General features: G+C 38.3%; 1 long non-coding RNA gene across 4 annotated transcripts; it reads right to left on the bottom strand.

Annotated features, from left to right (window-relative positions):
- Positions 1 to 13,597: 13,597 nt before the first annotated feature.
- Positions 13,598 to 23,109, bottom strand: LOC145069836 (uncharacterized). 4 transcript variants are annotated; one of them, XR_013689695.1, is made up of 4 exons: positions 22,820 to 23,109; positions 22,572 to 22,641; positions 14,097 to 14,190; positions 13,598 to 13,981 (listed from the first exon to the last, which is right to left on the bottom strand). It is a non-coding gene; the product is annotated as an uncharacterized LOC145069836 (long non-coding RNA). The 4 variants fall into 4 exon arrangements; XR_013689694.1 differs by lacking the exon at positions 14,097 to 14,190; XR_013689692.1 differs by lacking the exons at positions 13,598 to 13,981; positions 14,097 to 14,190 and adding an exon at positions 15,414 to 16,175.
- Positions 23,110 to 23,242: the final 133 nt, after the last annotated feature.

The following is a 23,242-nucleotide window of genomic DNA, read 5'->3' as shown; positions in this document are numbered from 1 at the left end:
GGACTAAACTTTACCTCCTTAAGGCCCAAAGTCTTTACACATTCGACTTCCAACCTACGATCCTTAAATAAGAAATGTTAGGAAATAAGATGTTACACATTGGTCTTGGGCATTGTGCCCCAATGCATGGCGTGGTCAATACATGTAAGGCGATCATAGAGAGTCGACGGTTGTTGTAGAACCATTCTCATCACATGATCTTTAGATATGACATGCATTCTTTCATCCAACTAGCGTAAAAACAACATGAATGATCTCTACTAGTCGTTGGTATTCAACGGCATCTACCTTGGAAAGTCGCACAATGTACTGTTTGAAGCAAATGAGGTAGCATATAAGCGTGGGTACTATCTTACTGATGATAAAAGGAAAAATTTTACGTGGACATAAGAGTCAGCTAGAAAGTGCGTGGAGCGAACATTTGGTGTACTCAAGAGGCATTGACAAGAACTACAAGTCGGGGGCACGATCATATGAAGTGAAAAGGTTGCCACACGTAATGTACGCATCCATCATATTACATAGTATGAGTCTAGAAGACGAAGGAATAGTGATGTGTCACTACAACGAAAACAAAGTCCTGTCAAACGTCGAAGGAGTAGTTGTTGGTACATAAGAGTATAGGGAAAATATAAGAGAAGTACATGATCGCGACATTCATCACTCCCTTCGTGCAGATTTGGTGGAACACGTTTACAGGGTTCACATACGAGGCCGAGTATCGACATGATGATTTGTTTGATTAATCAGATGAAGATCCGAGTATGTTCGTTGAGGACTCAGGCGAGGATTCGGATAACTAGGATGACGATTCCGAGTGACGTACTTATTTAATAATGGTTTATTCTTTTTATTGTATAATTTTTAATTATGCTTTTAAGGGTTTATTATGTCATTTTTTATTTCCAAGTAATTTAAATTTTGTGTTTATTAATCATTTTTAATTAGTTTTATTTATTTTTTTGAATTATAAACTTTAAGATTAAGTTATTATTATTTTAAAAAAAATAAAAGTGAAGGTAGTGAAAGGTGACCATTTCCTGTCTTTTGGCGAGTGAGTGAAAAGCTGACATAGTACTGAAAAAGTAAGTGGTGGGGTGTGAGTACAGCCTCCAGTTTAATTGGCAACTTGGAGACATCGGGCTTCATCATTGTTCGACTCTTAGTCCTTATGAATGAAATATATTGCAAGATTATAGATGAAATCTATTGCAAGATCCAAGAAGGGGGATATAGCGGCTAGAACCAAAAATCTATTGCAAGATCCAAGAAGGGGGATATAGTGGCTAGAACCGAAAATTGGGATTCATTTTCTTTCTATCAAGCCAAAACATCAAAATTCTCAAACTCTTGCACACTTATATATGCCAAAAAATCAAAACCAATGTACCTTCCGAGGTCGCTACTACAGGTGTTAAACCGAGCTCGTTTGGTATTTTTATTCCTCAAAGCATTATAGAGTCGAATTGTTTCGTCATTTTCGTGAGAAGTGGATCCGGATGCCCCATATTTCATATTATATCATTGAATATTTTTTGAACCATACTTTAATAAATAAACTTCAAACAAACTTTGGAAAACTTTGTTAAATTTTAAAATTTCCTTTGATGCAAAATCTATGTCATCTTCCCGTAAAACCCAAATCGTAAGAAATATTTTCAAATAAAATCTCAACCCCCCAACATTTAAAGTCGGGTTCAAAGCAACTACACAAGTTACAACGAGGCATATTGTAGCACCCGGTTCCTGGTATGTAAATCTTATTTGAGTATTTCCCTTCTTTTAGCCTTGGACTCGGCGAGTCATAGGTCCGACTCGCCGAGTGGATGCGGGACCCGGGACAAGTTTAAGTTGGCGACTCGACGAGTCCATATCCTGGACTCGGCGAGTCACAGCTGTTGGATGAAACCCTAAGTTTCAGTGGTTTGCACCCTATTTAAACGACTTATTTGCCCCAAGCCAGCCCCCATTCACCCTCAGAGCCCTGTATCTCTCTCTAGCCTTGTTTTCTTGTGAGTTTGAAGTGTTTTGTGGTGTTATTGAAGTTTCTTTGAAGGAAAAGAAGAGGGAATCAAGAAGAGGAGAAGGAGGCCAAGCATCTCTGTATCATTCCCACGTTTCCCCTAAGGTATAGCTCGTTTCCCCTCTGTTTTTAAGCTTATAGCTCCATAAAAGTCCTTTTTGAGCCATTTCCAAGATTGTGTATGCTTGAGGGTTTGTATTAAGTTGATTGGCCTCTAGATCTAGGCAAGATTGAGCTCCAGGAGCTCAGATCTGTTAGCTTTATGGCCCCATGTTGCTTGTCCACCCTAGATCTACCCTTTTGAGGCATTTTGAGCCCTAAAATCAATATTGGTGAATATCTACATGTAAAGTTGGAAACTTTACGTGTGATTCATGTCCTAGAAGTCCAGATCTGTGAATGGCATGGACTGGAATCGAGCAAATCTGTGTATTTGGTGGGTGCATGGCAACGACTCGGCGAGTCGTTCATGTGACTCGGCGAGTCTGTTCGCAAGTCTCTGAGTTTGTCCTCTTTTCGTAGTTTCGAGTGAGCAGTGAGTCACGGGGTGTGACTCAGTGAGTCTAAAGCTGAACTTATCTATGGAGGTGCTCAGCGAGTCAATGCCCTGACTCGGCGAGTTCAAGGCAATCTCCTTAGATCAAGAACAGACTCGACGAGTTGTTCATACAACTCGGCGAGTCTTAGCATAAGTGTTCATCGGATGAAGATGAACTCGACGAGTTGTTAATACAACTCGGCGAGTAGGATGAAGGACTTGAGTATCTATTAAGAAGGAGAACTCGTCGAGTCGTCGCCTAACTCGACGAGTAGGAACGGGATTCAGGGCAAACGTTTGGGTAGGGACTCGGCGAGTTGGAAAGCCAACTCGGCGAGTCGGGTCAACTGAAAGTTGACTCTGACTTGGACTTATGGCATGACCAGGGGTAAAATGGTCATTTTACCCAATGGACAGTTAGCAGTGATTGACTGAGTGTGTGGTGGGATTTGCAGCCGGAGGATTTCCGGAGCAGCAGAAGGCAGTCAGTTCTCAACCAAATTAGCAGCTATTTCGAGGTGAGTTTCCTTTCCAGTAGGAACGGGTCAAAGGCACCAAGGCCGACCCGTGTATACGAGATGTTAGTTCTAGAGTGTGGGCCAAGCTCGTATCTCTGGGTTTAGTCAAGTATGATATATGGGTCTCTATGATAGAGTTTCTTATACTTGTTGTCTGTGTGATACTTGTATGTTATGGGTTAGCGGTTGAGTGTGAGCAGGGCCCGTATCTCTCCGAGGTTGGAGTGTGGGTTGGGCCCGTATCTCCCAGATAGTAGAGTGTGGGCGAGGCCCGTATCTCCCGGCTAGCGAAGTGTGGGCAGGGCCCGTATCTTCACAAGTGTGGGCGAGGCCCGTATCTCCCGGCTAGCGAAGTGTGGGCAGGGCCCGTATCTTCCCGAGTGTGGGCGAGGCCCGTAACTCCTAGCTGAACGTTGTTTGTTATATGCTTGCATGGTATGAGGTATCATGGGGGAACTCACTAAGCTTCGTGCTTACGGTTTTCAGTTTTGGTTTCAGGTACCTCCTCAGCTAGGGGAAAGGAGTCGGCGCGGTAGCAGCATGTCACACACACACACACACTCTCTGGTTTCCGCATTTACGAGATTCTCTGGGATTTATACTCTGATATTTTGATTGGTTGTATGATCTGGCTTTTAGACGTGGTTTATGTTGTGATCAAACAATGTTTTAATTATTAATGTTTTCTAAAGTAATGTTTTTAAAACGAAATTTTTGGACGTGAAAATTGGGTCGTTACAAGTTGGTATCAGAGCCCTGGTTTGAGGGATTCGGACACACCTTTGGGGGTGTCTGAACTCAAATCAAGGGATTAAAAGGTTTTCTAAAAGAAAATGTTTTCTAAAAACTGAGAGAAGAGTTTCGAGAAAGAACGAAGTGTGTGATGTGCGCGACCGGCCGAGCTCAAGTAAGTATTCCCCAAAGTACCCATATAAGTTTATGTTATGTTTACCAGCTTTTGTAGAACAGCATGCTAGAATAGGACTAAGGATCTAGGAGTGATGCCTTATGTGCCTGCTTTATGTGCTTCAGCTGTATGAGAATTGCATGCTAGTATTGAGTAGACAGCAAGTAGGATAGCCTGATTAGGTTATGCCTGATGGTATGAGCTTAGCATTATATGCTAGTACAGTTCCTGTAAGCCGATAGAGTTGAATGAGATTGTTCCCTTAGTTCGAATGTTGCTTGTTTTGTGCTTTGTGGGACTCTGAGTGGTGGGAGTTAGCCATTAGGTGAATACGTCATGTCACATGTGATCAGGGTTGAATAATCTTAGAGTGCTGGATTTGGCCCTATTGCGCAACTCTTATTTGAGTCTAACCGTTGTAGGGGTGAACCTGTTACTCGAAGGATTATCCGAGCCTCACCGCATGTGATAGTGTTCAGGTAATGGTTAATTGGCACTACTAAGAGGCCTTCAGCAGTTGAGGACCTGGTAGGGTGGAGTCTGAGATTTCCCTAGGGCAAGCCTAGGATGAGTATAGTAGTGATCAGCCGTAGTGGAAGGGATCTGGTGGAGTCGAGGCAGTCCTTGAAGAAGGTACGGATAGATGTGGAAGGTAGTATGGGCCCGTACTACTGAAAGCAGAGGATCCGTACCCGAACCAAGGAAGGCCAAGATAAGACCAGGGAACTTATAAGTAGTTGTGATCCCTCAGGAAATATCAGTATCACTAATGTGCGTTATTATGTATTGCAGAATGGTGGTACTTCGATCAAGGACGGTAGATGGCGGTTCAGGAGAGGGGTCAGGTTCGGGATCAGGTTCCGAGCCGGTAGATAAGGGACTACGCGAGTTCATCGCGTCGGAGATCACCAGGGGTATCCTTGAGTCGACTCCCGTTATCTTCGGGTCGATCAAGGAAGGGATCATCGAGTTGATGGAGGATCGCCTCAGGGCGTTCAGGAGCGACATGGCATCTGGCCAGTCAAGATCTCGCACACTGTCCTTTAAGGACTTCAGGGGCAGTGGTGCGCCGGATTTCCACGGGGTGAAAGACCCCATTGCTGCCAGGCGATGGATTGCAGACATCGAGTCTGTACAGTTGACTAGCTTCTGCCCCGAGGGGTCGAAGGTGAGGTATGCAGCAAGGTGCTTACGAGACCGAGCCCGGGATTGGTGGGAGTCAGTGGGTGACTCATTGGGAGCCTCAGCTATCGAGGCTATGACCTGGTCGGACTTTGTGACCAGGTTCAGGGCAGAGTTTGCACCGGCTGTCGAGCTTCAGCAGCTGGCCAGGGAGTTTTTGGACATGAGACAGATGACGGAGACTGTGGCGGAGATCACCGCCAAGTTCCGGGAGAGGGCTTTGTTGGTGCCCCAGTATGCTGGTGACGAGGATATGAGGAGGACCCGTTATCATGATATGCTACGATCTGACATCCGGGAGCATGTTAGCTTTTCAGCTTGCCATACCCTGGAGTCCATGATCGCCAGGCAAGGGAAAGGGAGATTGATTTAGAGCACATTCGGAAGAGGAAGGCAGAGGCGGGGCAGGTGGTTGGGGCTTCAGGAAAGAAGCCCAGAGGATCAGATGGGAGGCCGAAAGGCCAAGGAGGACCCGGCCGCTGCGGGAAATGCGGCAGGACGCATGAGGGAGCATGTAGGATGGGATCAGTAGGCTGCTACAAGTGCGGAAAGGCGGGGCACTTTAGCAGGGATTGTACTACTCCAGTTTCGGCTATTCAGACGTCTGAGTTGCTGTGTTTCCACTGCAACCAGAGGTGCTACAAGAAGGCCAATTGCCCCCAGTTGACAGTTTCAGCGCCAGTGAAGGCGCCAGCTCCAGCGACCCTGCGGATCACAGATGGCCGGCAGGGCAAGGCAGAGGCTCCGGTGGTGAGGAGCCGAGCATTCCAGTTGACTACCGAGGAGGCACGCGCCGCACCCGATGTGGTGACGGGTATGATTCTTTCCATCTATCTTATTTTTATGATGTTATGTTATTGATATGTGCTCCGTATGTATATGTATGCATTAGGATCGTTCCATGTGAACGGCCTTCCAGTTCAGGTGTTGTTCGACTCGGGTGCGTCCCGATCATTTGTTTCTCTTGCGCTTAGCAAGAAGTTTCATGAGTCATCGGGCGAGTTAGACTGCCCTTTGGATGTGGAGATTGCTGACGATCGATCGGTACGAGCATCGATGGTATTTCGAGATTACGTGATGCGTTTGTTTGAGGAGCGCTACTTGGTAGACTTGGTTCCCATTCCGTTGCGCGGGAACAAGGTGATTATTGGCATGGATTGGTTGAGCCCTAATGGGACGGTGATAGATTGCGCGCAGCAGCTAGTGCGAGTCAGGACCCCAAGCGGGGGAGAGTTAGTGATTCATGGCGAGAGGTCATAGGGTGGACCCACTGTGTGTTCAGCAGCGAGGGCTAGGCGCTATCTTCAGCAGGGATGCGCATGATATGTCGCGTATGTGATGGATACCCGGGAGGCGGGTAAGGCGACAGTGAGCGAGGTTCCGGTGGTTTGAGATTTTGCAGATGTTTTCCCGGAGGAGCTACCTGGGATACCTCCGGAGTGACAGGTGGAGTTCAGGATTGACCTTGTTCCTGGTGCGGCTCCGATAGCCAAAGCACCGTATCGGTTGGCTCCTCCCGAGATGCAGGAGTTGTCTACGCAGCTGCAGGAGCTGTTAGACAAGGGATTTATTCGTCCGAGCAGTTCGCCTTGGGGAGCCCCGATCCTATTTGTGAAAAAGAAGGATGGGTCGCATCGGATGTGTATAGATTACCGGGAGCTGAACAAGGTAACGGTGAACCGTTACCCACTCCCGATGATTGATGACCTCTTTGACCAGCTTTAGGGAGCATCTTGGTTCTCCAAGATTGACTTGCGTTCGGGTTATCATCAGATGAGGGTCAGGGAGGAGGATACACAGAAGACCGCGTTTCGGACGCGCTACGGCCACTATGAGTTCGTGGTGATGCCGTTTGGGCTCACCAATGCTCCTGCCGCGTTCATGGACCTCATGAACCGCGTGTGCAGACCGATGCTGGATCGGTCTGTGATAGTCTTTATCGATGACATCTTGGTCTATTCCAAGACCCGGGAGGAACATGAGGAGCATCTGAGAGAGGTGTTGGAGACCCTGAGGAGGGAGAGCTTGTATGCCAAGTTCTCCAAGTGTGAGTTTTGGTTGCGCGAGGTGCAATTTCTTGGACACCTCGTCAACCAGAACGGGATTCTGGTCGATCCGGCCAAGGTCGAGGCCGTGATGAGATGGGAGGTTCCGAAGTCTCCATCTGAGATTCGGAGTTTCCTGGGATTAGCGGGTTACTATCGGAGATTTATTCAGGATTTCTCCAAGATAGTTGTACCCCTGACGCGGCTGATGAAGAAAGTCGTGGTCTTTTGGTGGGGACCCGAGCAGCAGGCTGCATTTGAGACGCTGAGACAGAGATTGTGCGAGGCGCCGATCTTAGCCCTGCCAGAGGGCGTAGAGGATTTCGTGGTTTACTGCGACGCGTCCATTTCAGGGTTGGGCGCGGTATTGATGTAGAGGGGGCATGTCATTGCCTACGCTTCGAGGCAGCTCAAGCCTCACGAGGCGAACTACCCGACGCATGATTTGGAGCTGGGGGCGGTGGTTTTTGCCCTCAAGATTTGGCGACATTACCTCTATGGGGTTTGATGTACCATCTACACGGACCACAAGAGTTTGAGGTACCTCATGGATCAGCCGAATCTGAACATGAGGCAGCGTCGGTGGTTGGATGTGGTGAAGGATTATGATTGCGAGATCCTTTACCACCCGGGGAAGGCCAACGTGGTGGCCGATGCGCTTAGCCGCAAGGCGGCGCCGATCAGGGACGTTTGCATGAGGATGACCGTGGTGACTCCCCTGTTGGAGCAAATTCGGGAAGCTCAACAGGAGGCTATCAAGGAGGAACATCGGAAGAGCGAGTGTGTAGTGGGCCAGGTTTCCTCATTCGATTATGATAGTCGAGGACTTTTGACCTTACACCGTAGGGTGTGGGTGCCGTATCATGGAGGCGTGCGCCAGATCTTGATGGAGGAGGCGCACAAGTCCCAATTCTCTATTCATCCTGGGGCAACGAAGATGTATAGGGATCTTCGTCTAGATTATTGGTGGCCCTGCATGAAGCGGGATGTGGCATGGTTCGTCGAGCGGTGTTTGACCTGCAGGAGGGTCAAGGCCGAACATCAGAGACCGCATGGCAAGATGCAGCCGTTGGATATTCCACTGTGGAAATAGGAAGATATCACGATGGATTTTATCACGAAGCTTCCCAGGACCGCGCGTGGAGTGGATTCGATTTGGGTCATCGTGGATAGATTGACCAAGAGTGCTCATTTTATTCCGATTCAGGAGAGCATATCGGCCGAGAAGTTGGCCGACATTTATATCAGGAAGATTGTGGCACGGCATGGGGTGCCAGTATCGGTTATCTCGGACAGGGATGTGCGCTTTACTTCCAGATTTTGGAAGAGATTTCATGACGAGTTGGGCACTCGTTTGCATTTTAGCACCGCCTTTCACCCGCAGACGGATGGTCAGAGCGAGCGGACCATCCAGACTCTGGAGGATATGTTGTGGGCGTGCGTGCTAGAATTCGGTGGTAGCTGGGATACCTATCTTCCCCTGGCCGAGTTCTCATACAACAACAGCTACCATGCAAGTATCGACCGTTCCCCATTTGAGATGTTGTACGGAAGGAGGTGCAGGACCCCGATATGTTGGGGTGAAGTTGGCCAGAGAGTCTTGGGGAGCACCGAACTGGTGCTCAAGACGACCGAGAGGATCCAGCAGGTCCGGAGCAGGCTTCAGACTGCTCAGAGTCGGCAGAAAAGTTATGCCGACAAGCGTCGATCCGACTTGGAGTTCCAAGTCGGGGATATGGTTCTCCTGAAGGTGTCGCCTTGGAAAGGCGTCATTCGATTCAGGAAGCGGGGCAAGTTGGGCCCACGATTCATCGGACCGTTCAGGGTCGTAGCCCGGGTGGGCAAGGTGGCGTATAGACTGGATCTGCCAGTCGAGCTCAACCAAATCCACAACATCTTCCATGTTTCCCAGTTGCGGAAGTGCTTAGTGGACGATTCAGCTGTAGTGCCTTTGGAGGATATTCAGGTTGATGACAGCCTGAATTACATTGAGCGCCCAGTCGCAATCCTCAACAGGAAGTCGAAGGATTTGAGGAACAAGAGGGTGGAACTAGTGAAGGTGCAATGGCAGCACCGCAAGGGTTCGGAATGGACTTGGGAGCCGGTGGACGAGATGATGGAGCATTATCCTGAGCTGTTTCGGGATCGAGCAGCAGACTTCGAGGACGAAGTCTAAAATAAGTGGGGGAGATTTGTAGAACCCGGTTCCTGGTATGTAAATCTTATTTGAGTATTTCCCTTCTTTTAGCCTTGGACTCGGCGAGTTATAGGTCCGACTCGCTGAGTGGATGCGGGACCCGAGACAAGTTTAAGTTGGCGACTCGATGAATTCTATCATAGAGACCCATATATCATACTTGACTAAACCCAGAGATTCGGGCTCGGCCCACACTCTAAAACTAACATCTCGTATACACGGGTCGGCCTTGGTGCCTTTGACCCGTTCCTACTGGAAAGGAAACTCACCTCGAAATAGCTGCTAATCTGGTCGAGAACTGACTGCCTTCTGCTGCTCCGGAAATCCTCCGGCTGCAAATCCCACCACACACTCAGTCAATCACTGCTAACTGTCCATTGGGTAAAATGACCATTTTACCCCTGGTCATGCCATAAGTCCAAGTTAGAGTCAACTTTCAGTTGACCCGACTCGCCGAGTTGGCTTTCCAACTCGCCGAGTCCCTACCCAAACGTTTGCCCTGAATCCTGTTCCTACTCGTCGAGTTAGGCGACGACTCGACGAGTTCTCCTTCTTAACAGATACTCAAGTCCTTCATCCTACTCGCCGAGTTGTATGAACAACTCGTCGAGTTCATCTTCATCCGATGAACACTTATGCTAAGACTCACCGAGTTGTATGAACAACTCGCCGAGTCTGTTCTTGATCTAAGGAGATTGCCTTGAACTCGCCGAGTCAGGGCATTGACTCGCCGAGCACCTCCATAGATGAGTTCAGCTTCAGACTCACTGAGTCACACCCCGTGACTCACTGCTCACTCGAAACTACGAAAAGAGGACAAACTCAGAGACTTGCGAACAGACTCGCCGAGTCACATGAACGACTCGCCGAGTCGTTGCCATGCACCCACCAAATACACAGATTTGCTCGATTCCAGTCCATGCCATTCACAGATCTGGACTTCTAGGACATGAATCACACGTAAAGTTTCCAACTTTACATGTAGATATTCACCAATATTGATTTTAGGGCTCAAAATGCCTCAAAAGGGTAGATCTAGGGTGGACAAGCAACATGGGGCCATAAAGCTAACAGATCTGAGCTCCTGGAGCTCAATCTTGCCTAGATCTAGAGGCCAATCGACTTAATACAAACCCTCAAGCATACACAATCTTGGAAATGGCTCAAAAAGGACTTTTATGGAGCTATAAGCTTAAAAACAGAGGGGAAACGAGCTATACCTTAGGGGAAACGTGGGAATGACACAGAGATGCTTGGCCTCCTTCTCCTCTTCTTGATTTCCTCTTCTTTTCCTTCAAAGAAACTTCAATAACACCACAAAACACTTCAAACTCACAAGAAAACAAGGCTAGAGAGAGATACAGGGCCCTGAGGGTGAATGGGGGCTGGCTTGGGGCAGATAAGTTGTTTAAATAGGGTGCAAACCCCTGAAACTTAGGGTTTCATCCAACAGCTGTGACTCGCCGAGTCCAGGATATGGACTCTGATTATACTTGTTGTCTGTGTGATACTTGTATGTTATGGGTTAGCGGTTGAGTGTGAGCAGGGCCCGTATCTCTTCGAGGTTGGAGTGTGGGCTGGGCCCGTATCTCCCAGATAGTAGAGTGTGGGCGAGGCCCGTATCTCCCGGCTAGCGAAGTGTGGGCAGGGCCCGTATCTTCACAAGTGTGGGTGAGGCCCGTATCTCCCGGCTAGCGAAGTGTGGGCGAGACCCGTAACTCCTAGCTGAACGTTGTTTGTTATATGCTTGCATGGTATGAGGTATTACGGGGGAACTCACTAAGCTTCGTGCTTACGGTTTTCAGTTTTGGTTTCAGGTACCTCCTCAGCTAGGGGAAAGGAGCCGGCGCGGTAGCAGCATGTCATACACACACACACTCTCTGGTTTCCGCATTTACGAGATTCTCTGGGATTTATACTCTGATATTTTGATTGGTTGTATGATCTGGCTTTTAGACGTGGTTTATGTTGTGATCAAACAATGTTTTAATTATTAATGTTTTCTAAAGTAATGTTTTTAAAACGAAATGTTTGGACGTGAAAATTGGGTCGTTACACATATATTCATAATATTTTTAAACTTTGCTATCATTGGTTTCACCATATTAGCAAACATCGCGCCTCTAATTTCAAACTCATTTGTTTTCGAACACATTAAAAAGATTTGATTAAAACCAAACAAATTGTATGACAATAAAACCCTAAATAAAAAAAGTTGTTTTTTTTAAACTCCAAACATTTCCAAAACATGTTTGATAATATCCCAACTCGACCCAGAATAAGCCGTAACCCGATTACATTCCGCAAGGTTGTCATGAAAATTTTTCAAAGTGTCTTTTTGACGTAAGACACATTCAAACATGTTGCAAGTAGAGTTTCATCGAGTAGGTACGTCCCAATTCAGACCTAACCTAAGGGCATTCATATCGGCGCAAAACTTCATATAATTATGACATTGGGCATTACTAGAACTATAAATATCTTTTAGCATTTGTTTGAAAGTATCTTTTACAAGTTCAATACTAGATAGTCAATCTTGAACAACCAAATTAATGATATATGCAACACATCAACTATGAAGAAAAAAAACACCGTCGCAAACCGATTTATATTTTACTTTTAGTTGTCCAACCGTGAAGGTGTTATTTGATGCATTATCAAAAAATACAGAACAAAACTCTTACTTTAAGGTTATAAGTTTTGATCACATAATCTAAAATTTTATATAAATTTACACCGGTGTGCAGGTATTTAAACAATTCAAAAGTAATCGTACGCTACATCATTACCCAAGTTTTGGGATTTACCCAATGAATGGTAACACAAAGGTACACATCCGGTGAATTGTGAGGAGTCGTCCAAACATCACAAGTTAAATTTACACCGGTTTCTAGAACTTAGAATCCTAAAATCATTTCATTTTTTTTGTAAGTTTCTATATTTCGATATTTTTGCGTCTTAGAGAAATACGACTTAAATGACAATATCGTGGTTGGAGAGTTTATTGGATGAGTAAAGTCGATCTTTTGTTTTCGAAGTGGTCAAAAGGCAAGCATTTTTGAATCAAAAACTTTGTCATCCTATCTCGAACTTTAGCCGTCTCGTAATTCCACAATGTAGTATCTTTCGTCATTGTTGTTTAATTATACCTCGGCCCAAATTTTACCGATGGACATCTCTTGTTTAATTGATTTTTCAATGTTGAATTCCCTTCTTACTTAAAAAAAGCACCACATTTTTTGCATCACGCTTTATTCGGACTGCTCGATGTTATACACAAATCATAATTGCATCGAATCTTTGGGTCTCAATTTGTTTTTTTGATGGCAACAACAATAATATTGCTCGATGAATCTCCAACACTAATCCGAATCTATTTCTTGAAATGAAAGCATTTTTTTATTAAGAGAGTTTTTTAGTAGTTTGCTATAATAACGTTAGAATAAAACAAAAACGGTAATGAAAGTACAGTTTTAAAATCATACAAACCGGCGGATGGGTTCCTCTTGGATTAGTTTACGTTGAACCCATTTTTTGTGCACATCCAATCAAGAGTGGTCGCCACTTGGCCACTCAAAAAATACACTTACGTCATCGTCACATTAGTAGTACTTCCTACCATTTTCTTATCACAATCTTATAGAAGTGGAAAATGGTCACCACTCCACCTAAATAATATCAATTAAATTTTTATTAAATTTAGTATAACATTTAATAAACTAATATGTAATTTCATAATATAAAATTAAATAAACATAAAAATTACATAATTAAAAATACAAATGACAATTAAAAAAAATAGTGATTTCTAATCATTGTCGTCCTCATCATCATCATTCATATATTGTTGTTTTCTGTATATATGTTTCGTCAAATCATGACAAAGTTTGTGTTGTGTATTTAAGTGCATTCCATTTATCTTTTATGACCTTCTTCGCTGTTTCTTGTGTTATTTTGAACAATTTTCTTTTTTCATCTTGTGGATATGAATATAATTTGGAAAATATAGCGTACTCAGGATATATCTCATCATCAAAATAATAACAATACTTGTAGTCATTTCTTTTCACAATAAAAGATAACTAGGTGCTTTGTCGTGCAAAATTTGGTTAAATATCGACAATGTACCAAGAACATTTCGGTTGTTATTTAACATGGCATACCAAACTATGCATGTCAAAATCATAGATCGTGTAACACCATTGCCTTTAACATTATCATAGGATATCCATGATCATCGTGTCTGCATTGACCTCGCTATGCATTCATGCAACTTTCTCATACCCAATACATACAATCAATGCTTCTAGTCATTCATACGAAAGCATATTTATCACTATGTACCACATATAATTTTGTAATATCACTTCTCATCGGTTGTCGCATAAAGCTCTATCACGTATTCACAAAATAAATACATATATTCTCATGTTGATCTCCCTGACATCTTCACATATTCATTTATGACATTCAGAGTCATGCCATATGCCAAATGCCAAAGTTTCATCATACATTTTTGTATCGTTGTAAACCATCGTCTACCTCTAGCATCCCATCTAAATTCAAAGATCCTGCAATTCTTGTTAAAAGCATTAGCGATAAGCATAAACGAATTTCTACTCAAACGATACTGATGCTGGAATATATCGTTATCATACAAACAATTAGTGACAAGTATTCACATACAAAATGTTCATTTGCAGCTTCACGTTCCATATTTAGATATCTCCTACTTCTCTTGGGGCATTCGAACTTGCATCTAATGCATTGGAACTTTCACCTAGTACATTAAACATTGTATCTAGTAGTAACTTGAAGGAAGGCATGGAAAAAAAATATCGTCCTCATCTGAAGATGATGTTGAAAAATTTTTCATAGTGTTTGTGCAAAGTATGGAGTAAAAAAAGTGAATTTTATGAAATTGGTAGTTGGAATTTATAGATATTTAAAAAAAATACAATAAATAAATAAATTTTAAACGTTCATATAAACATTGAAAAAAAAAAAAAAAAAAAAACCTCGGATACAATGGTTTGAACAACAACTCTTCACAATGATGACATCATCAATAGGTGGCATTTACTCCGATAACAGGCATGTTGTGCATTCCTCCATCACCCACTCCCCATAGCATGTACAAATCATAATTTTTTGAGATTTTTATCAACTTTTTTTCTATTTTTATCATTGCTTTTTTTATTTTTTCGATATTATTGAAATGATTGTTTATCGGTTTTTCTAAAATAAATAATAATAATTATTATTATTATAATCATAAATATCAATAATAATATAATAAGAATACCATAACATTAAATATCAATAATAATGATAACATAATAATAATAAATATAAAAGTTTCTCAAATTACAATGGCTTTGTCCAAAAAGAAAGAGAAAATTTGGGTTTTACAAAGAAGTTGGCTAAAAGTAGGGGTGTAAACGAGCCGAGCCGAGCCCGACCAAGCTCGAGCTCGAGCTCGATTCGAGCCTTAAAATGAAGCTCGAGGTCGGCTCGTGAACAATTCAGTGGGCCCGCGAGCCTAATCGAGCCTAAACGAGCCTCCATATATATATATATATATATATATATATATATATATATATATATATATATATATATATATATATATATATATATATATATATAAGCTCGTTTAGGCTCGCAAGCCCATTAATTGAAGCTCGGCTCGAGCTCGGCTCAGGCTCGTTTAATTCGATCTCGAGTCGAGCTTTTAACGAGTCGATCCCGAATAGTTCACGAGTAGCTCGGCTCACTTACACCCCTAGCTAAAAAGAGCACACTATTTTACCATATAGACATCTTTGCTCGGCTATTAAAATTATTTTTATTGATTGGATTTGTATTGTTTTTCAAAAAAGATAGTTATAAATAGTTAATTAGAGATTGATTTTTGGTAAAGAATGTTTATTTAGCAACACCTTTGCAAATGCATTCATGAATTGTTATGGCATGTGGGTTATATCAAGTCACTATATAAGCTTTCATGCAAAAAAAATCCGCTTTTCAGGAAATAATAACCCATCAAAAAGGCAATTGTTTCTTTTTTGTAACAAGGCTACATAATACCCAAAGATTATCATTAGTATGCCCTTATTGTCCGGTTTTCTTGTAGTGAGCATTAATATGCCCCTATTGTCCGGTTTACTCGACGTTGTTGTCCTAAATCCTAATTAAGAGGTCGCCACAAGATCTTAATAGATGACTTTGAACCATGTTTAATCGCAAAAATGGGACTAGATTTATCTTTCTCGTCCCCAAATTCTGAGGAATCTTTTGCTGTTTTCACTGGATCATCTTTACGTTTTGTTTTAGGAACGAGTGAAACTCCTATTCGATTTGCAGCTTGAGAAGCAGTACTCCAACTCTGACGCAAGGAAACTAAAATCACACTGTATATTGAATTCAAGTTCAAGCACGCAATGAGCCTCAATGAATTAAAGGAAACATATCCCACATATGTGGATATTATTCGGCAACGGTCCATTGCATTATAATTAGACTCATGCGAAAACCTAAATGGAAGATCTTCATCTGGCTTCTCCTCCTTAATGGTTATTTTAATATCCGGACATCCATCGTGGGTAACGTGTATTAAGAACCCATAAAAGTCATTGTGTCAATCATGTGGAAGACACAATCTGAATGTGTTCCCCTTACACAACCTACCTACAAGTACATACTCCTTTGGAATCTCATAATCAAGAATCACACTGATAAGGTGATCTCTTCAATAGCATGCCCCTGCCATTGAAATAAAGAATGATTGAATTGCAAATATGCGTAAGTAGAGCAATTTATTTACCCACATTCTCTCAACATTGTTGTATGGATGCGAATGTTAGCCGATCAAGAAGGAACAAGAGGATGATAGAGGTCGCATACATGAGAATGTTGTGGTTGACATGTGGTAGAACATTGTTACACATAATATCAAACACGACTATTAGATAAATCATTAGGACTGGCGACGATCATCGAAAAAATGAGGAAAGGAAAATTATGGTGGTTTAGACATATCTATAGCAGACAACTGATTGTTGTTAGGAGGGTGGAGTCGATTATAGTCACGGGTACGAGGAAAAAAGGACAACCAAGCAGAAAGTGAGAAGATAGCGTGGAGTTACACTTAGAGGAGTTAGCCTTTACCAGAGACATGATCTCAAATAGAAAAAGTATAGACTTAGAATCAAGATAGAATAGTACTAATAATATAATTTAGGGTCTAGCTTCCACCATTTGTAGTGCATGTGGGCTAGTTTACACATTCTTCTTTTGTTTGACTATTTTATTTTCAACATGTATATCGATCTAGTATATGTCTATCTGCTTCCACTACTTGTGTGTTTAACCATGTTTTACTTGCCGACCTTGCCACTCTTCATGTGAAAATGTTCTTTCTTGTTTGTAGGTTGCTTTGCTAACACTTATTTTACTTTATAATTCATCACGGGTTGTATATCTAGTATACGTTTTCTATGTAGATATCTTATGCCTAGACTACTTCAATTAGGATATGACTACAAAAAAGTTCAATACTTTAATTAGGTTGACTAGTTATAAAGTAAAGTCCTCATATTTCTAAAGAGAAATATGCTTATGATAAGTATATTGAAAGTGAATGCTATAATTAGAAGATTGATAAGTATCTTTTCAAAAAATACAAAGTTGTAATAAACAGAAAACGAAAAGTGCAATACTTTAACTGGGTTGATTTTTCAAAAAGAAATGAAGTATATCATAAGAAAACTGAAAAAAAAATGCTATAGTTGGTAGAATTTTCAAAGTATGATGCATAGATAAGAAAAAAATTGGAACTATTTTTTGAAGTAAAATGTATTGAAAAGAAAAAATATGAAAAATACAAAGTTGAAACTAAAAGAAAACAAAAATGTGCAATAAACATAATAAGAATCAAAATGAAAAACAAGACCGTATAATACTAAGTATTACTATTTATAACGAAAGAGACATATTTTAGACTACCCACTTTCTGACAAGAAAATACAGTTAGATAATACATTATATCAAATAAAGAGACATATTAATATAGTGAGATAATATCCCTTTGATTGCCCTAGAAAAAAAAAACAGTTTAAAGCGAAAAGAAACCCCAAAACTAATTACGATGATACCTCAAGAAACTCGAGCAATAAACATAATAAGAATCAAGAATAAGATCAATCAACAAGCAAAAGAATCACAAATGAATAAAGGCAAAGGGTTCCAAGACTATTTTAGTTGTAAGCAAAGGACAAAATGAAAAACAAGAAACTCAAAGACCCTAATTTTCAAAGTAAGAAAAAAACCATATATGGAACCTTTGGCTTTCAAAAACTAAATCCCTGGGAAAGTTCAATCTAAAGAAGAATCAAGAACAAGACCAATTGACAAACCAAAGCATGATGTGCACAGACATGTAATATCATAAAAGATAAAATCTGTAAATTGAATATGCGAATATAATAGTTGAAAATAAACCAAAACTATGAAAATCAGGATTTTTTAGGTCAAATTAAAATGTAGATCCACATATATATTCCACTCAATAACTAAATTATAAAGCCATGACATTTAACAGAAAACAAATAAAATGTAGAGAAACATAAAAGGGAATACAGAAATTCCTGATCACATTAAGTGTAGGGTGATCATGATAACCATAATAATTTAATTGAAAGATGATTTGTAGTGTCTTGATATATCAAGTAAGTTTTTTGTGGCTTAACCCATTAAGTCATTATTATGTACAGACTAAGTGCTAAACTCATAAAGTGTATTAAGTCAAGTTGTAATAAAAGGAAAACAAAAAGTACAATGCTTTAACTGGGTTGAATTTTCAAAGAGGAATTTTTATAAATGGTACATTTGTCAAAGTAAAATGCCTAGATTAGAAGAAAAAAAGTAAGTGATTTTTATAGTAAAATATGTTGATAAGAAAAAAAATACAAAAGATGTATCCGAAAACAAACGGAAAATGCAATGCTTTAATTGGATTGATTTTTAAAAAGAGAAATGTGCACATAACAAGAAAATTAAAAGTACAATGCTAAAATTTGTAGAATTTTCAAAGTAAAGAACGTTGATACGAAAAAAAAAAAAAGTATACTTATCTTAACGTAAAATTTCTTGATAAGAAAAAATTTGAAAAATACAAATTCGTAATAGACTGCAAACGAAAAAGTGCAAATGCTTTAATTGGTTGTTTTTTCATAAAGAAATGTGCTTATAATATGAAAACTAAAAGTACAAAGCTATAATTGGTAGATTTTTCAAAGTAAAATCACTTGAAAAGAAAAAAAAATTAAAAATACAAAGTTGTAACTAAGTTGTAATACAAAGAAAACAAAAACGTGCAATGCTTTAATTGGTTTGATTTTTCAAAGAGAAATGTTCTTATAATACGAAAACTAAAAGTATAGTGTTATAATCGGTAGATTTTTCAAAATAAAATGTTTAAAAAAATATATGTAAAATGCCATGAATGAAAAAAAACAAAGTTGTAACAAAAAGTGAGAAATTACAATGTTAGAAATGATTAAATGGTAGATTCTTTAAAGTAAAATGTAAAGATTTTTTGTAAGATGTCATGATAAAAATCTTTATGAAAAATACAAAGTTACAACACAAAGTAAATGAAAAACTGCAATGTTTTAATTAGGTTAATTTTTTATAGGGGACTGTGCTTAAAAGAATAAAACTAAAAGTACAATGCTATAATTGGTAGATTTTTCAAAATAAAATGTTAAGATAAGAAATAAATGTAAGGTGTTTTTACAGTAAAATGTTTTGAAAAAGAGAAATTTGTAATAGAAAGTAAACAAAAAAGTTCAATACTTTAATTACGTCGACTATTTATAAAGAAAAGTCCTCATATAAAAAAAATAAAATAAACAAATAAAACAGAAAGTACAATGCTATAAACAGTACATTTTTCATATTAAATGCCTGAAAAAAGTGCAATGCTTTAAATGGATTGAGAGTTCATAGAGAAATATGCTTATAATAAGAAAACTAAAACTACAATGCTATAAATGGTATATTTTTCAAAGTAAAAAGCATTGATAATAATCAAAAGTAAGAATTTTTTAATGTAAAATGTCTTGATAAGAAACGCTTTATTGAGTTGAAATTTTAAAAAGATATATGCTTTATAACAAGAAAACTGAAAGTACAATGCTATATTTGGAAAAAAAATTCAGAGTAAAATGTCTTGATAAGAAAAATACAAAGTTGTAATAAAAAGACAAAAGAAAAGTTGCAATGCTTTAATTTAACTGGGTTGATTTTTCAAAGAGCAATGTTCTTACACTAAGAAAACTTATAATTGATAGATTTCTCAAGTAAAATACCTAGATAAGGAAAAAGTGCAATGCTTTAATTGGAATGAATTTACAAAAAGAAATATGCTTATAACAAGAAAACTGAAAGTGCAATACTATAATTGGTACATTTTTCAAAGTACAATGTTTAGAGAATAAAAACAAAATGTAAAGATTTTTCAAAGTACAATGCAATAATTGGTAGATTTTTCAAAGTAAATTGTTAAGATAAGAAAAAAAATGTTAGGTGTTTTTAAAGTAAAATGTTTTGAAAAATAGAAACTTGTAATAGAAAGGAAACAAAAAATTTCAATACTTAAACTGTGTTGACTATTTATAAAGAAAAGTCCTCATATTAAAAAAACAGAAAGTACAATGCTATAAACAGTATATTTTTCAAATTAAATGCGTGAAAAAGTGCAATGCTTTAAATGGATTGAGTTTTCAAAAAGAAATATGCTTATAATAAGAAAACTAAAACTACAATGCTATAACTGGTATATTTTTCAAAGTGGAAACCATTAATAAGAATAAAAAGTAAAGATTTTTTAATGTAAAATGTCTTAATAAGAAATGCTTTATTGGGTTGAAATTTTAGAAGAAATATGCTTTATAATAAGAAAACTGAAAGTACAATGCTATATTTGGAAAAAACTTCAAAGTTAAATGTCTTGATAAGAAAATACAAACTTGTAATAAATACAAAAAGAAAAGGTGCAATGCTTTAATTTAATTGGTAGATTCTTCAAAGTAAAATACCTAGATAAGGAAAAAAATGTATAGATTTTTTAAGGTAAAATGTCTTGATAAGGAAAAAAAATTTGAAAAATACAAAGTTGTAGAAAAAAAAAAACTGAAAGAACAGTGGTATAGTTCGTAGAATTTTTAAAGCGATTAGTGTATATAAGAAAAAAATAGAGATTTTTTAGAGTAAAATGTATTGAAAAGAAAAAAATATGAAAAATACAAAGTTGTAACAGAAAGAAAACAAAAAAAATGTAATGCTTTAATTTGGTTGTTTTTTCATAGAGAAATGTGCTGAAAAAAGGTGATGCTACAATTGGTAGTTTTTTCAGAGTAAAATGCTTAGATTAGAAAGAAAAAAAAATGCAAAGTTATTTTAAAGTAAGAAAGTCTTGATAAGAAAATATTTAAAAAATACATAAGTTGTAGCAGAAGTAAAACAGAAAAGTGCAATGCCTTAACTTTTTATAAACAAATATGCTTAAAATAAGAAACTGATAGTAGAATGCTATAGATGGTAAATGTTTCAAAGTAAAATGCCTTGATTACATTGGATTAATTTTTCAAAAAGAAATGTACTTATCATAAGAAAACTACAAGTACAATGCTATATTTACAAAGAGAAATGTTCTTATAATAAGAAAACTGAAATTACAAAGCTATAGTTTGTTGATTTTACAAAGTAAAATATCTTGAAAAAAAAGTAAATATTTTTTAAAGTAAATTGCCTTGATAAGGAAAATTTTGAAAAATAAAAAGTTCTAATAAAAACAAAAAGGAAAAGTACAATGCTTTAACCGATTGATTTTTCATAGAGAAATGTGCTTATATTAAAAAGATACTGAAAGTACAATGCTATAATTGATAGAATTTTTAAAGTAAAATGCCTAGAGAAGAATAAAATGTAAAGAATGTTTGAAGTAGAATGTCTGATATGAAATAAATAAAAAAAAAACAAAAAAAAAGTTTAACAGAAAAAAGTTGAAAAGGTGCAATGCTTTAATTGGGTTGATTTTTCATAAAGAAATGTGCTTATAAAAGAAAACTAAAAGTATAATACTAAAAATGCTCGAATTTTCAAACTAAAAGTACAATGCTAAGAATGTCTTGATAACAAAAAAAAATTTAAAAATACAAAGTTGTAACAAAAAAAAACGGAAACACACAGTACTATAATTAGGTTGATTTCTTAAATAGAATTAAATCGTAGATTTTTCAGATTAAATGCCTTGTAAAGATTTTTTAAAGTACAATGTTGGGAAAAGAATTAACATTTAAATACAAGAAAACGGAAAAACAAAATGCTTTAATTGGATTGATTTTTACATAGAGAAAAGTGCTTATAAAAAAAGTAAAAGTGATGAATTTTACATTAAAATGTTTTGATAAGAAAATTTGATATAGAAAAAAAAAGTAAATATTTTTTAGATTAAAATGTGTTGATAAGAAAATTTTGAAAAATACAAAGATGCAACCAAAAGAAAACAGAAAAGTACAATGCTTTAAGTGGGTTGATTTTTCATAGAAAAATGTGCTTATAATAAGAAAATTAGAAGTACAGTGCAAAAATTGGTAGATTTTTCAAAATAAAATGTCTTGATACGAACAAAAAAAAAATTATAATGTAAAATTTCTTAATAAGAAAAAGAAAAAATAAGATCATACAACAAAATATACAGATGTTTAGTATCACTCAGTTGTGTCTTACATTGTCAATGAGAGCAAAAATAAATACAAATGGGCAAAAAGGTAAATTTGGATTTATACCTTCCTTCACATAGTCTACTGAAGTTTGGGCAAAAATAAAACCCTCCCTCCCCATTGACAAAATAGTAACAATTAAACAATACTGAGCAAAAAAACAATGATCGTTTCAAAGCCACTTTGATTGGATCCATGGAAGCATCTTTGTCTATACTATTCATAAAATAGACGAAGTAATATAAGCCAAAATCAAACTAAGTAGAAACAAAACACTCGATAGGTATAACCAGTATGATAAACCAAATCAATATACGCAAGGGATCAAAATTGATTTTATTCAAAAAAGAAGATGAATGACGAAATTAATTACCTTCTTAACTCAATATGCCCCTTCTCCCTCTGTAGCTTTTTGATGGAAGCCCCAAGCCATGGGAGAAAACCTAAAAAAATCGAAATCAATAAAATACTTGAGGATTTAACTAATAGAACACGAACCAAAACCATTCAGAAATTAGTATTTAACAAAGTTCAGTGACAAACTAGGCTAAAGACCTTAAAACAACTATTAGAATGGAAAAAATGAAGAGCGTGAGAAGGAGAACAGCCAAGAATTCTTACTCTTCGACATCATCGGCTTCTTCCACTGTCGCCAATTTCTACAAATTAGTTTGCTTTGGAAACCGGAGAAAACATCTAATAACCATGGAAAGAACATCAACGTATAACGTGTTTGAAACCCTATAGAAAGGCATGTGTATAGAGGAGGACGAACACCGATCAAGAAAACAAAGGTTGATGCGATAGCCGAGAGATAGAGGAGGACGAAGAAATATGAAGAGTGGCGCTCTTTTGTAGTCAAACGAACCGTTTCTGAAAGAATCAAGGATCTTACGCATTAAATGTGACAAGAAAATGGAAATTCTAGTTAAACCGACGTTACCAAATTTTGATTCAATTTATTATTATACGGATGGAGTGATATTTTTCGATAATAAAAGTTGACAAAATAAACTTTTTTAAACTTTCCAAGTTGAAAAAGTT

This window comes from Lactuca serriola, chromosome 8 (genome assembly GCF_051521515.1).
Source record: "Lactuca serriola cultivar US96UC23 chromosome 8, Lser_US96UC23_V15, whole genome shotgun sequence".
NCBI lineage: Eukaryota > Viridiplantae > Streptophyta > Magnoliopsida > Asterales > Asteraceae > Lactuca > Lactuca serriola.
Note: the sequence above shows the minus strand (reverse complement) of the source record. Positions and strands in the feature narration are given on the sequence as shown.